Here is a 17,314-nt window from a genome sequence, read left to right on the forward strand (position 1 = left end):
CCCTGATCTCAGTCTCAACCTGCATGTTATACAAGTCTAGGACTTCTGGTTAGAAGCCCTCATTCCTGAGCCCATGTACTCTGGATCTTAGTGAGCTTTTATTATTGATTTTAATCTGTGATACTGTCTATTACAAACAAATCGGTACTTATTCTTGGAAACAATATACATCAACACTCCACTGGTAGGCTTATCATACCCCTGGAGTAGGGGGAGAAGGTTAAATAAAGCTCCAACTTTTACCATTTTTATGCACAATTTTCATTATCAACAATCTATGTAGCTCTTCTATGCCTTTGCATGGGCTGTTCTCCTGATCTGTAATTCCCCACATACACAAGTTTTCAAGGAGTTCAACCAGCAAATTTCTACCCAACCACTATCTTCTTGGAAAGATGAACTTGTGGTTAGAGTCACCCCCTGCCTCTTCTATATTGATGTAGCTGGTTTGCACATTTCCATTATAAAACCAGCCACATGTTTTAGATGGTTGGATGAAGAAAGAGGGAAGAAACAAGAGTTCTGTACTCCTATGGAGTCTACAAACTAGCAAGTGAAGGCACTTGAAATGGAATTACTGTGGCCACCAAAGACATCTCTCCTATTTCTCAAATTGCCCTACATCTTTTATCCACCAGCAATTATCAGGGCTTCCTGAAATGAGTTGACGCCAGTCTGAATTGTGCAAACATTTCTCGGGAGAAAAGCCTAAGTGCTCTCCTTCCAGCCCTTGAGAGAAAATTAACCAGAAGTCAGCGAGACCAGCCATCCCTGGCATGAAGAATAATTTTTCCAACTATTTTAGTTTGACAGTAGTTGCTCTTTGTTCATTCTAAATTCATAGGCTCCTGGAGACCTGAGTATTCTACCCCAATCGAAGGAAATTACTTTAGCAAATGTCAAGTTATATCTCATATTAGAATCTAATTATTTCATAATCTAGTTTACAAATAAGTCTCTCTATGGAATTTTAATGTAAATTATTAATAAATTTAAACTAACTCAAATATTTAAAGAAAATAGTGTATCTAATCCTGCACACTTGGAAGCCTGTTTCTGGACCAACAGTGGCCCACCAAAAATCTCTCTTTCTCGAGATATCTCATTACTGGCAACTACAGTTTAATCATATTTAATTATAGAGAGTTGATAAAAGAATTTAAGTTTAAATCATTTCCTTACTTTTAAGTTAAATACAGCTAAATAATTGAATTTACAACTGAATTGAATTTTCTGGAAGAATGGTCAATGTTATTCCCTCAGTACTAAAGACATTTTTCACAAAGTCTACCAAGAGCATCATTTAGTAATTTGCAGAACTTCCTTGAATTAGTTTCATTTTCAAATGCAAACAGAAGTTTTCTTATTCTCAAAACTCTGTTTAACTTCAGCATGCCAAATAGCAAATTATTCTCACCTCTGGGTAAGAAGACAGGCTGAGCAGTGGAAAGTTCATTAACTTGCTCTTTTTGAAGTTCTTCAAGGTAAAGATTACATAAAGCTGCCTAAAGATGGTATGACTTGACATAAGGTTGAAAATGTATTTTACAAATGAGTATAAAATCCCTTTTTTGTCTATTCAAAGTTTATATTAGATATTGTTGCTTCTCTGAGTTTTCTCTCTCAAATTATTTTTAGAGTTTAAGCATGCCAACCTACAGAAGGCTATTGACCTAAATATTTTCTTTATGAATGGTTGATTACTCTGTCTATATGTCTCCCTCTGGGACTTCTTAAAACCTGAAGGAGAGGGTTGGGAGAGGTCCCAGGTAGGTAAACAAGCAGAGATGTGGGGAGAGCAGCACATTTAAAGAATTCTTGGACTCATTGCTGGTGTTGAATTTTTGTTGGTGTGGGAAACTGCGAGACCCACATTGAAAATTAGGTCTCAGAACACAAAAAGACTTTGTGATAAAACAATACATCAAAAATAATCTGAATAATATTAATACCTTATATTGGTGAATTACTTAGTTTATAAAATTATATTCATATAATTTGTCTTATTTGTGCCTGATAATTTTTAAGAAGGACTCTGGTCACCAATTTCAGTATGTGTGGGTTTTCTCCATGTCACCAAACAATTCTCCTACCCCAGCTGGGTATACTGCAATTCAACTCAATTCTGACACTATGCAGACATATATCCAGACCAGTACTCAAGTTAAGGGCTCAGTCCTACAATACTATCCCACTTCTCCTACTTCAGCTACCAGTTATAAATCTAGGAAGAGTGGGTAGAAATATAATAGATTACAAAGGAGCAAGAAATTTTTGGTGGTGATCAGTATTTTCTATCCTTCTTGTGGTGATAGTTTTATGGGAGTACTAGAGGCCAAAAGCACAAAATCTGTGCATTGGTAGGGTCCCTAGTAGCTGGTGGCTGCCAACAGAGGATTCCCTTCCCCCTGGGTACCTGCTGCCACCACCAGCCAGGACAGGGCTGGCCGTGGGGAGGGGCCCTGCTGGCAGTTGGCCCACCGGCCCCACCCCTTTGCCTAACTCCCAGTCAAACTCCCAGTCAAGGGGACAATTTGCATATTAGGCTTTTATTATGTTGGATAGATAAGTAAAAAAACATTAAATTCTTTAATTTAGATGTGTATTTTTTTATTAAATTATTATCTGTGTACATATTTTAACATTCGCCCCCCCTTCCATACATACCCTCCCTCTCTAGACTTTTGTGTCCATTGGTTGTACTTATAAGTATGTATACAAGTCCTTCGGTTGATTTCTTATCTCCCCCAGATCTCCCTACCCTCCCCGCTGTAATTTGACAGTCTGCTTGTTTCTTTACTGTCTTTATATCTGTCTTTTGGTTTTTAGATATGTAGAGTTTGACATATGCCAATTTTATCTCCATTTTTAAAAGCTTTTGTATTTTACAAAGTTTTACCTATGGAATATTTTGCATGTACATTCTTGAGAGTTTGTTTACCAGAGATTGTATCTTCTGAGACTAGCCAGTCAGTTGTGGAAGATAATGTTCTTACTTGTAGTTGCCTATTCTTCAGTCAGTAATGAATAGCTTTCCTGTCCAAATTAGAGCTACTGCTCAATTAAATTATGCTTATAGATGAGAGATAGATATAGATATATGAATATATGGATATATGGATATATATATATATTTAGACTTAGAATGTTAATATTAGGTCACTCAGTCATTATTCTCAACATTTACATAAACTACGTACTGTTGCCTTTCAGTGGGAACAAATTATTCATTCTGAGAGACAGTCAGGGTAACAGAACAACAGGCAATCAAGATTGCCCATTTCACCAAAACCGGTTTGGCTCAGTGGATAGAGTGTCGGGTGCGGACTAAAAGGTCCCAGGTTTGATTCCGGTCAAGGGCATGTATCTTGATTGCGGGCACATCCTCAGTAAGGGTTGTGCAAGAGGCAGTTGATCTATGATTCTCTCTCATCAATGTTTCTAACTCTCTATCCCTCTCTCTTCCTCTCTGTAAAACATCAATAATATATATATATTTTTTAAATTGCCCATTTCCTCACATTCATATAGTAAGTAACCATAGACGAACCCTTAAATCTTTGAGTCTAGGTCACTTACTAAAAATTATCAGGACATTAATTCCTGTCAGAAACATTATTAAAGCAAATGATTGTTAGAAACATTCCAGTTCAAACAAACATGACAACATGTCTGTTACCAAAATTTAAGATCAGACTTTTTAATAAGTCAAAATCACACAAGCAATGATTTTTTTTATTTTTTATTTTTATTCTTAAATATATTTTATTGATTTTTTACAGAGAGGAAGGGAGAAAGATAGAGAGCTAGAAACGTCGATGAGAGAGAAATATTGACCAGCTGCCTACTGCACACCCCCTACCGGGGATGTGCCTGCAACCAACGTACATGCCCCTGACCAGAATCGAACCTGGGACCCTCTACCACTGAGCCAAACCGATTTCGGCACAAGCAATAATTTTTAAAGTAGCTTGCAATAAACACCATAATTTAGGGTCCATAGAAAATATCTGCTACTAGTATTTTGGAAACCTATTTTTGAAAGACTAGTTTCTCTTAAAGTTTATTGTTATGCACCTTTCAATTAAATTATCTGTGGAATATATTCATTTTAAAAATAGTCATTTAGAAAGTTTCCTTGGCAATATTTTCCCCCCAAAAAATCACCATTTTAACCAGAACATACACATACATTTAGAAAAAACTTTCAGTTGATATTCATGGATTTAATAGCATTTTGAGGCAGTAAGGGACCTTAGAGATCATGCTGTTTTAATTTATACAGCAGAATTTGATGTGATGTTCTAATCTAAAGAAAATTCATAGAGAAAAAAAAAAAAAACAAAACCTTATTTGACCTGAAAAGATGTTCAGGTAAGATGTTCAATTCTCTGAAAAAATGAATTATCTTCAAGAAATTGTCAAAGAAGTCCTGTTCTTGTGGCCATATCTATCCATTCAACAGAGCTTCGCATTTAAAACATGACTTGTTATTATATCTGACCAAATACACTGGATAGGTTCTAAAGGCATATTTTACTTTTGTCATTGTAAATAATATAAGTCCCATCCGTTGTTATCTCTGAGAACAGAGTGCTGTTACACATACCAATCTTACCCAGCAGATAATCTTTCAAACTAACTGCCTTTGTATCCACTACTATGTCATGTGTTTCCTGGAAGCAATTAGCCATTAAAATATTTTATTCTGTCACATTGGGAAAACCATTTAATACAAACACTAAATGTATTAATGGGCAGCAAAATACCAGGATTAAAAGCTAGTTCAATTGTTTTGTCAAGAATACACTTATATTTCTGATTAATGGCTTTAACCTGACCAGCGTTTAATGCCTTAGTGGGCTGAAGAGAAATAAAGGAACAGTGTATAACCATTAATTGCTCTATTACTTTCAAGAAATAGAAAAATCAAGTTTCTTGAATCACTATTTCTAATAAATTTTGTTCAGCCAGAAAAGTCCAGCACAAATTCAATATATATAACACAAGGTCAGTTTTTAATATGTATGTTACTTATTTCCTGATCCCTTAGAAATGTCCTTGCTTTATCCTGTCTCACTTACTCAGGGCATCGCTGATTTGTAGGATGGTAGAGCAAACAATCCTCAGCTATAACAAAGTCTATGACTATTGCAAGCAAGTATTTTTTTTTTTCATGAACTACTTGCATAAGAAGCTTCAATGTGCATTTTCGAAGAATGCAGAATCCTAGGCCTCACTTTACTCAGGAAGATATTTGAGAATATGCTCTAGTAATCAGTTTTTCATACAGTTTTCAGAAACTATAAATGCTTAAGGTTCTGTGTCCACCTATTTCAGAGATCTCCCTATGAAAATATAAAGAACATAATCTATTTTAGGACTGAACAACCTCAGTGACATTTTTTTAATTATCTAAATCAGTCTCCTAACTCTATCCCCATCCCCAATTCTCTAACTTAATATTTTGTTTTTTCCTCCACAGCAATTATTCTTAACAACTCTTTTCTAACCAAAAGTTAAATTCCATGAGAGTAGAGATATAGCTGGTTTAATCATCTATATCTTCAGAGCCCAGAAGAATAGGAACTCAGAAATTAGTTATTTATTGAATCAATGAATGAATAAACACAAAATACCTTTAGAACTTACTGAGCATGACTGAAATGACATTCTAGTGATATGCACTTTATTATGGATTTAAATTATATATGCATGTGTATATCTGTGTATTTATGTATATATCTCCAATTATAAATGATATCTTCACTTTATGGATGAGAAAATTGAAATTTAAAACATCCTCATGTGGTTAATTCAGTTCATTCAGTCAAGATGGCAGCCTTCTTGGTATCATCCCAACTGAGGATTTATTCTGCAATAGACTCTCTGCCCATCACTCATAACTTCAGGGAGAAGGCTGACCTCAGTGCCCCTTTCACAGATTCAAAGACAGAAATATGAAAATGCGGTAATTTATGAGAGGAACACAATCAGCAAACAACAGAGAAATAAAGAACACATATTTCACAGGGTGATCAAGTGCTATTCATTCCCCAAGCACTAGCATAACGCCTCACTAATTCACGGAGCTGCTTTGCAGACTTCCAGCACTGCTGTGAGATCCCACCACACTTTTCTTTCCCGAGCCAATATGACAATCATGTATTTTCCGCCACATATTGTTATTTAACATATGGTGTTCTTCATAAACAAATTATAAGCTACTTCAGGGACAAGTAATGCATTGTACTTATTGAAATGTTACTTTTCCTACCCACTAGAATTTAAACAATGTTGTTTGTAGTTGGCTTTCAATAAATATTTGTTGAACAAATGAATTGATAAATAGACTGCATTGGGTTCAGCACAGCCAAAAGAAGCACAAACCACAGAGCTGATCATCCAGAAACAAGAGCTCTTAAAAATGAGAAAGAGATCTATTTCCCGGCTGCTAAATAATGCAACTAAATTAGGCTAATTAATTCTAATTAGACAGAAAAGACTATCTCTACTCAAAACTATGTTTTACTTTCTGTTTTAATTTTCCTAGGTTAATACTGTGCAAATAAAATCTCTACTCTTGACTACAGCAAACTTACCAGGACAACGTACAAAAATGTCTCATTTTCATACAACTTAGTAATAACAATAATTAAGTCTTCTCCACATGTCTAAAATTCATACTTACATAATTTCCATAGTACTCATTTTAAAGTAAAGTTTCTTAAGAGCTGAGAAGGCTTATCTTAAGTTAAATAGAAAAGGCCCAAGGCCTCAGGCACAGAGTAAACTTGTCTCTGTAGACAAGTTGCTGTCTGCATCTCCTGGCACATATGCGTAATCTAGAACACTGTGTTAAAATGTATTTGAGGCCAATGGGAATTTCTTCAGCACCCCTTGTGAGTTTAGGTGTTTTACTGAAAGACACTGGGCCTTAATTTTTGTAGTCCTAATATATCTCATGTAGCATAGCCAGAATGGGAATTTCTGCTTCATCCAAGAAAACTGGGAGTAAGGGGACATTTGCCTAATCCCAGCAGAAAATACTATAGATGAGAGAAGGTTTCAATAGCAGATTCTTTTCAGCACAGAACATTTTTAGTTTCAAAATGTCAGGGTTTTCTTTAAGTGACACTGAGAACAGCATTCATGCTTTTAAATTACTGGCTTTTCCCTGCCAGCAAAATGAATCATCAAAGAAAATTAATTGCTTCACCACCAATGCCTTATTCCATCTGTTTGATTGCACTCACTTTACTATTGGAAAGTTCATATTTAGAAAAAGCTCATATTAAAACATAGCAATAAATTTTTAATGTTAAAATATTATTGTCTCTATTGTCAAGCATTTGTATTTTACTTGAAGATAAGTTCCCTTATTTTTCCCAAGCCTCTGTCTTTCATATGAAAGGAAAACAATAGCTTTCAGCTTGAAAAAAAATGTTTATTTTAATTTTCTTCTATGTCAGTTTTATTGATGAGTAAACACGAAAACATTCATAATGAGGAAAGAATCTTAAACTGCTTATCTAGAGAAGGAAAAAAAGAACTGATTCTAGGAGAGGGGAAGCATCTATCCATCTTTTGATGTAGTCTGCACAGGAAAAAAAAAAGCATATATTTTCTTGCTTTGGGATACTGAAATTCTGAGTTGATTTAATAATAAACTATAAAAAGATACTTGGTACTTCATTCAGCACTCTAAGCTTCAGCTTTTCACCTGCAAGGTAGACATGTTCTAAAGCTTTGCTACAGACTCTACAGCCTGTAAATCAAAGCCACAGGCCTCACTTGGGAGCTGGCTGGAAGCAGGGAATTTTAGGCCTCACACCCTCCAAGGATCTCCAGAATCAGAATACACCTGTAATAAGGTCCCCAGGTAATTGGAATGTACATTCAGCTTTGACAAACATCAATCAAGATGGTCTCACCAAGACCTAAGGGAAATCACCCTGGGAGGGAGCGGGGGAGGGAAGAAGAAAGCCCTTCTTATAAAAATCCTCCACCTATTTCACAGGAGTAATTACAGACCCAGGTCGTTTGTTTATGGACTAGCTCATGTGGCCACTTGTGAGGTCCATTAAAAAATCAAAGACATGATTTTGCAAACAAGAAATGTTATATAAAAAAAAGTACGGGGGGAAAAAAGGAGTAGACTGAGTAAGTTTCTTTGAAAATTTGCCCATTTGTTTCCTGTGACAGGAGAAGATGAAAATAGATTGACTTCCCTAGAAAGATAACAGGGAAAATTTGCCTAAGAGCATGCTATTGAAAATAAGATAGAAAAGCAATGAAGTAGAGCATGGACAGGTAACAGAAAGCAAGCACAGTATGGGAAGGATGTTTATTGTAATGCCTGGGAATCTGTAGCACTGTCATGAATCTCAAAATTGATTTTCCTTTATTTTTCTGAGGCATCGGTGACTTGAATAAAACAAAAGAAGAAGGCAGGAAGCGCTGGTAGTCTCAAGTTGGACTGAGATGCAGAAGCAGCCCTACTTGTCAACTGTGTTGCAAGCACAATAATATTAGGACAATGTCATTTGAAGGGAGAAATATAGTTTCTTTCCACTTGCTGACTCTCTGAAATGTCTATAAAGGTATAAAAGATGTTGGTAATAATGGAGCAAATGCATCTGAGTTGGTCAGGGAAAATGTCCTTTTGCACATAGCTCATAAAATTATAGCTACATTTTCATCAACTTTTTCATATAGGAAAATCCAGTTGGGTGCTATGGTAGCTTAGTAATTTTTTAAGTTAAGTGCTTTTTGCTGATTCTTTGGTTATATACAGCCTATGGGTGTGTGAAGGAAATAATATTTCAAAAAGAAAACAAACAAAGTGAGACAAAAAGGCATCTTTAGTAAAGCAATGGAAAAAGGGTGCTTCCTATCGGCAGTCATTTCCATCAACACATGCATCTGTGATAGATGATGGATACAATGGATGGATATAGAAGATCTTGTCCTGGGACTGCAAGGCAGGTTTTACTTTCCTTGCTTAAGCTGAGAAGTTTGGTGTATATATATACACTGAGTGGCCAGATTATTATGATCTCTGAAAGCATAATAATCTGGCCACTCAGTGTATATCCTATATAATAAAAGACTAATATACAAATTGTCCTCTCAACCAGGAGTTTGACCAGCAGGCAGGCTAGACAACCGCCCATGTCCCCTCCCCTGGCCAAGCTGACTGGACCACACCCATGCACGAATTCATGCATCAGGTCTTATTTATATATATATATATATATATATATATATATATATATATATATATATATATGATAATACATTAATATATATGCATAATAATCTGGTCCCTAATATATATATATATATTAGAGTGGCCAGATTATTATGTGTTCAGAGATCATAATAATCTGGCCACTCAGTGTATATATTTTTTAATATCATCAGCTATTTGAGCAAATCACACATTTTAGAGAAAGTTCTAATAAAAGAAAAGGTGGGGGTGGGGAACTAGTTTTGTTACATTCAGGTCAGCTTTCCCAAGTAGCTCAGAAGTAGTAATGAAAGTGTTTGCACCACACAAGGATGTTTTGAGAATATGGATTGTGAATGTCTAATAAGTCTGAAACATCCCCAGGGCAATTGTATAAAAAAAAGCCAATGCTTTCTTTTCTAATATGTTCAGTCACTTTTTGGAAACCTTTTCAAGAACTGGTACAGACCATTTGCATATGTAGAGGATTCAAAGACACTCTTTCTAACAGAAAAAGCAGAGGCTTCTGATGGGTCATTCTGAAGAGTATTTAAAAGACACATAGTAAGGGCTGCATATGTTATTCTCTTTAAACTGTAAATTTGGAGCAACTACATACAAATAATGGTATAGACTCTAGAAATCAATTATTAAAAATATGTAAATATCAAACAACAATACTTCCTTGTAAGCAGCAAATCTTCATGAAGTCTTTTGCATTGATTATAGTCACACCATTCGTTTTGATCTCTTCTTAGCAATGTAAATTTAATGCATAATTTTGTGTAATGATTTTTTTTTAATTACCACATAATCACAGGTGAAAAAAAAACCTCCTCCATTTGGTCCATTTTATGAGGCTAAGTAAATAAACCTATAAAATAATTTATTCTGCTAGTTGTTTGGAAACCTTATTGTTGATATGACAACCCTGGCATTATAAATCAAATCATCACTTTCTTTCATTTGCATGTAGCACTCATGCATTTTCCAGAAGAAAAGAAGGCCTTTTTCTTTTTGTTATGCTACAGTGACATCTACAGAAAGGAATGGAGAAAATTGGGTGGAAAAAGAGCTTTCTTACTTTTTAAGTCTCTAACATGAAGTACGTTAAAATTCCCAGCTTTAAGAAAAAAATTTAATATTTCTAACACAGAATATTTTATAAATACCCTAAAAATCTCAGAGGGCCTAATTTATAGATGCTTAGAACTTGTGCTTCTTAAAAATCTAGCTCATAGCAATTTTTCAAGCAAAGTTAGTCATGGTAATTCCAAAAAGAAGTAATTATTTCCTTCACGAGGATCAGTGAATACTGAATTTTTAAAAAATCAGCATTTGTAGTCAAGTATAAATATTCACTTATCTCTGCAGTTTCTTTTAAAATACTTCATCATACATTTTGCAATCTATTACTACAAATTCCTAAACATTCACAAATTTTTCATCCACTTTAAAATAATTTAAACAAGAAAACCTATGCGCTTAAGTGGAGGAGAGAGAACAATATAAGTACTCATCTTTGTATCAAATAAATTATAAATGAGATCTTTTATTTCTTATTTACCAAATATCTACCTTCTCTGACTACAAAGAGTAATTATGATGAAAAATATATTTTAATTCCTATTTGCTAGTGTCCAAAAGTTAGTCTACCTGCACCTCATTAAAAAGGACAAGAAAATTAGTGATTCTCCTTTTTGGTCAGGGTCACTACCATAACAGAGATGGTCAAGAAAAAAAAAAAGTCTCTGAGCAGAATCTATTGAAACATCTCCCTCCCTACAGGGCTTCAACACATCCCATGATAGATTTCAATTTGATTTCTAAGAGGCAGAAAGGTTATGTAAAGTAGTACAGCAAAGGCTTTTGCATTAGTAGAAAGAAATATTTCATAGATTCCCTATCTTGAGTACTATCCCATTGACTATATTTCCTTTACAGAACTAATCAAGGGGAAAGAGACAGAATACATCATCCTATCATTGTCATCATCATCATCATCATGTTATGATGGAAGAGACTGAAACTTTATGCTATGGTAGTGACTTTTGCCTCCCAAAACATAATTGGGTAGTGAGGAGGCTGCCAAGTGTGGGGAGAATCAGTTGAGAAATGAATTTCAATTCAAGAAAACAAATTAAATTAATTCAACTGACACTTATGAAACACCTGCTATGTACCAGACTGTTTACTGGCTAAGTTAAAAAGGAAAATGGAAATGAGATATTATAAAACATGGACATTATTCCTTGGTGATGTCCCGAAGAACTCAGTACAGAGTTGTCTTAAAGACAGAGTGCTAGCCCATTTTGCTCATTGGAGAGAGCATTGGACGGGTTCAATTCTGGTCAAAGGCACATGCCCAGGTTAGGGGCTCAATCCCCAGTGGGGGCATGCAGGAAACAGCCAATCAGTGATCCTCTCTCATCATTGATGATTTTATCTCCTTCTCCTCCTCCCTTCCTCTCTGAAATCAATAAAAATGTATATTTTTAAAATGATGGAGGTAGCCAGGACCGGTTTGGCTCAGAGGATAGAGCGTCGGCCTGCGGACTGAAAGGTCCCTGGTTCGATTCCGGTCAAGGAATTGTACCTTGGTTGCTGGCACATCCTCAGTGGGGGGTATACAAGAGGCAGCTGGTCGATGTTTCTCTATCATCGATGTTTCTAACTCTCTGTCCCTCTCAATTCCTCTCTGTGTAAAATCAATAAAATATATTTTTTTAAAAATAAAAATTAAAAAAGATGGAGGTAGATAGATACATAGATAGATAGATGGATAGATAAGAACTTTTTTTTCCTACACAAAAATGCATTTATTTTTGGATTTTGCATTTTGTGTTTAGCTTTGTAGGAACATATTTAATTCTCAGAAACAGATATGATTCATATTGCTTTATTATTTTTAAATGCACAGAATCGGTATTCACCAGGAAGAATATGGGTTCACTAAAAGCAACACCCTCATTTTTCTTACCCTGGAAGCACACATTTCAAAAGGACATGATTTAAGATGTTAGAGACTCTTGCTTTTGAAGAAAATCCCTTAATCCTGCCTTCATCTAAGAGGCACTATGCTCATTCAAGTAAATCCCACTGGAGCATTCTGCACACTATGGAAAAAAGTCCTCATTCACAGGGCTTCTCCACTCACATTTCACATTGGCCGCAGCAAAGATACCAATGAAACCTCAAAGAAAATGCTAGTGAAGATATTAAATGTAGCAAGAATAATAGAACATTGATAAGTATTAAAGCTGGAGATAGATACCAAGAGGCCCATTATATTACTTTGTGCATTCTACTCTGAACAGATTTAAAAAAAAACAACACACACATTAATTTCACAAAGTCACTAAGATTCTGACTGTGTGACAGTCAATCCACATCACTAGTCATTAAAAAATTTAAAACCTGTTTACAAAAAATTTGCATCTTTTTTATTCAAAGATGACTAAATAATACATCTACACTGAGATCCAATGACAAGTTTATACCTGTGAGAGAGAAGCTGGTAAATTGTGCAAAAACTTGGAATATATATATATATGTGTGTGTGTGTGTGTGTGTGTGTGTGTGTGTGTGTGTGTGTGTGTGATTGGACTTCTCTTATTTCAATAACTATCCAAGAAACCCCAGAAAATGGGCTCAAGGGATCCTGGGAGCCTGGGTTGGGCTTGGCACAGGTACACAGCAGATTAAGACCTAGGATAATCTGACATATATGGAACAAAATCAAAATTTTAAATATAAAAATTTTCCAAAACCTGCTTGTGTTGGCCTTGTCCTCATTGACTATATTTAGACCTTTAATTCCCTTTTTTCATGTCTGCTTCTTCCAGCACCCTGGTTGACCCGTTATTCTGACTCTTGGCCTCCTGTTTCATTTTTAGATTATGCACTGACCCTTCATCCTTGTTTCACACCTGAATTTTCTATTCCTCATCAGGTCTCTGGAGCTTTTTTCTCTGAATTGCCTCCTTTTGCATTTCTGTGGAGTGAGGTCCTGTTCTCCTGGCTCAGGACACAGGACCAGGCTCCATTGGCTGTTGCCCAAGTCAGCAACCTGAACAAACACTGGGAGTACATGTCATCGTCTCACCTTTGCCCTATACATTGGTGGCAGTCAGCAAATCCTGCTAAATATCAGAACTTCAATTGCGATGTAAAAACTCCATGCTAGTGATATTTTGTAGATATCCAAAGCATCAGATATGAGCTTTGAAACATATAACAAATGCAAGGTACCAACAGCAGGCATTGTGTGAAAGCCACTTTTGAAGAGTTCCTATTTGTTTGGTGGAACGGTTATGGCCTCTGACTTTACTTGGTTATTCCTCGGGTTGAGGACTGAAATATAGAAGAACTCATGACTGTTAGTTTGGATTCTGGAATTCATTCCTACAGTCATTCATATATATACTTAGTGACAATCATCTGCCAGGCCTTGTGTGCTGGGCCTCCTTGGATGACAAGGTGAGCAAGACAGATAGGGGCCATGGCTTAAAGGAGCTTTCTGTCTTGCAAGAGGTGCCAAAGAACTCTAATAAAAATGGACATCTGGTATATACTTGAAAAAAAGATAAATACCCTGTTTCCCTGAAAATAAGACAGTGTCTTATATCAATTTTTTCTCCCAAAGTTGCTCTAGGTCTTATTTTCAGGGGATGTCTTATCTTTCCATGGGCTAGGTCTTATTTTCGGAGGATGTCTTATTTTTGGGGAAACACAGTACTAAGAAGGAAGATTATAAGGAGCTAGAAAACTGGAGTAAGAGGATTCCGTTATCTGAGGTCATTGGAAAGGGAAGGGCTTTCTAGGGAAAATGACATGTTTGCTGAGATTTGAAAGGTGAGAAGGTTTTTATTAGGTAGGGAGAAAGATTGTGAGTCGGAGAGAAATTTTCCTGGCAGGGGAGATTAGCGTGTGGAAGGGCTCTGAATGAGTAATATGCCTTTGAGGAATGTAAAGAAAACCAGGGTATCTGAAACACCAAAGGTGAAGAATATGTCTCCCAAGGGATACAAATCCTGATCACTATGGCTGTAACAATGATTGTGTGATCAGCGATGCATTGGTTGTATACAACCAGTGACTGTGCATAGCTACTGAAGGTTTAAATAGCTCTCCTCTTCTCACACTTAGCAGTACACCAGGTTGAATGATGTCACCTAATTTTCTTTGTCAATGAGAAGATAATTTTCTCCCGTTCCCTTTGTTATTGATTTTCAAAATCACCTTGAACTGACTGAGGAATATTTACTCTGTTTACCACTTAATAGTAAGCAACAAGTTCTCTCCTTGTCAATATCCACTCACTTACCCCCTATAGGTTCTTTGATTTTTTGCCAAGACTTTCAGCATTTTAGTCATTGAAGTAAAATTGATCATTTTACAGACAGGTTAAGTGATAATTATATTAGCTAATGATATTTTTTTTCCTTACTTAATGTCAATAACTGCAATGAGCACTTTATTGAGTGTATTTCTCACAGCCAGAACTGGAACCTAGGTTTTCTGATGGTCAATTCAGCGCTCTTACTACCACTCCATGCTCCTCTCCGCACCATTAATCATCATGAGATGCACTCTCAGTATTTCATAGAGTAGGAATCTGTATGAGACCTCGGGATTTGTTTAGGACCCACCTGTGTGATGTCAGGTATAAAGCAGAGCGCCATAAGTATAGGCTTGCTAGTGAGGAAGTGTTCTGGGATCAGGGCTGCTGGCTGCAGCATTCTAAATTAAAGCTTCTCTTATGAAAGAGAAAAATTCTTGGACAAAGAAAGAAATTCATCATCTGAAAAATAAAGTGGAATTTCACCATGGCTATCTTGATCCTGGGACCCTTCCCAAGAAATATATTTCTTTTAAGAAGAAGAAAAAAAGATTATTTGGGACTAATTCAATAAATGGACAAATTTGGGACTATTCAATAAATGTAAGCATCTATGCACACTTCAATCTAGGTTTTGGCCACAGTGGTTTAGGAGCGCACAAGCTAAGGTTAATGACTTCCAAATAACTCATCTCTCTTCAAGGAAATCAGAACTCTGGTCACTGGTAGCGACATTTTTGCTTTATAATGTAAGGCACGGGGTAGGAACAAATAAGTACCTCTGGTCTGTATAACCAAGGGGCAACACAGTCCACTTGACCTAAGAAGAGAGGAGTGAATTTATTCAAGCAATAAACTACATCTTCCTTCAAGGGAAGGTATTTTCTATGCATTGCACAGTTTGTGTCTGAATTGTCATGTGTGTCTTAGGTATAATCAGCAGCACAATTCCCACAGAATAACAAACATGAAGCATGGTCTGTTTCCACTATATAACACAGTCTAGAGATACAATAAGAACGGGCTGCAATCTTGTCATTACACCTACATGCAACATTGGAAAGAATATAGAGGGTTTTCTATAAAGCAGCCAATATGCCCTAACACTGCCTGTAGATTTTAGGTGATAAACAAAAGTTTTGCTTTCTTTTCTGCACTAATTAACTACACATCAACTGGGGGGAAAAAAGAATTATTTTTAAAAATTATTTTCCTGCCCTAGCTGGTTTGGCTTAGTGAATAGAGCATCGGCCTATGGAGTGAAGGGTCCCGGGTTTGATTCCTGTCAAGGGCACATGCCCAGATTGTGGACTCAATCCCCAAGAGGCAACCGATCAATGCTTCTCTCTCATCATTGATCTTTCTATCTCTCTCTCCTTCTCCCTTCTCTAAAATCAATAAAAAATATTTTTTAAAAAGAGGATTTTCTCAACTGTATGTTTATTGAACCCCCTGTATAAGTACTGTTCTATGATTCCATCAGCATTTTATTCAAGTTCTCTATATTACATATGGATCTATTCATTCTCCAATTTATTTTTCAATCAAAAATTTGAGTAACATTGAGTAAATCATAGAGACATAGTTCTCATAGAGCTCAGAATCTATACAACTAGAAATGCTAATTCATTTAATTAATTGATGTTTAATTATTAATCATTAATTAATTAATATGCTTTTCATTTTTAACGTGGGACAAGACTGAGTCTTGCCAGCATATTTTAAAGCATAATTATACAAAAAGTTGTCATCACATCTATGGCAAGTATTTGCAAGTGTTAAAATGAGAGATTTTAAGAAAAGAGATCATTCCTAGGGAGGCCAGGAGAAGGATCCATTGGAAGAGAAAAGGCTAATTGAAACTATGGAAGTCCAAGAAGTCATAGTATTTGCAAAGAGAAGAGGACAAGACAGGGACAGTCTCATTACTGATTAGAATGGAGAAAAACGGAGGAAACCACGCAGTGCATTAAGCCATGATAATGGGGTTCAATTTACATCCTAAGAGGCAGGGGAATAACATAGTCAGATTTTAGTTTTCAAAGTTTAACTTATTGTAATGTAGAGTATAATTTGGCTGTAGGCAAAGTGGAAACATGGAGAGCCACTGTGGCTTGTTCCAGAGTGGTTTTTCCCATGATGAGGAAATGGACATGGAGCAGAACTGTTTTGCTGATTTAGGAATTCTGCTATCTTATTACTTTAAACTTGTTACTATAAACTAAAGTATATTGTGATCTCTCAGGAACTCTTGAAATATTCCTGAGCCACCACCAGCATCTTATTTCCAGGTCAGCTGACATTGGAACTTTCAGGCAAAAAGAAGGCTTTCTTTAGGACAAAATTATTTTCAGCTTTTTTTTTTTACCACAGAATCCCTGGTTTGATTCATGCAATCAAAATGTAGGTGTTATTACTATTTTTGCCCAATCTGGGATTTCACTGTTAGTGTACGGTTAGGCCTGGAATGCATGTGATTTGAATTTCCAATGCCATCAACAGTTTTTCTCTAATTATATTTACTAGACATCCCTGTGTTTCTAGTACAGTGTGAGAAATATAAGAGAAGCAAAACTTAATGTCACGTGTTGATTGATGACAGGCTTTTCTACACTGGAAATGTGTTTGTCCTTTCATCAGTATGACATGTAAGTGACAAATTCTCTTCAAGTTGTATTATTGAAAATGATAGGTTGCCTTCTTTCTCTGAAGTTTACTTGTTCCTTTTTTTTCTTGTTAGA

The sequence above is a fragment of the Pipistrellus hanaki genome, assembly GCF_964339955.1.
Source record: "Pipistrellus hanaki genome assembly, chromosome: 2".
NCBI classification, from domain to species: domain Eukaryota; kingdom Metazoa; phylum Chordata; class Mammalia; order Chiroptera; family Vespertilionidae; genus Pipistrellus; species Pipistrellus hanaki.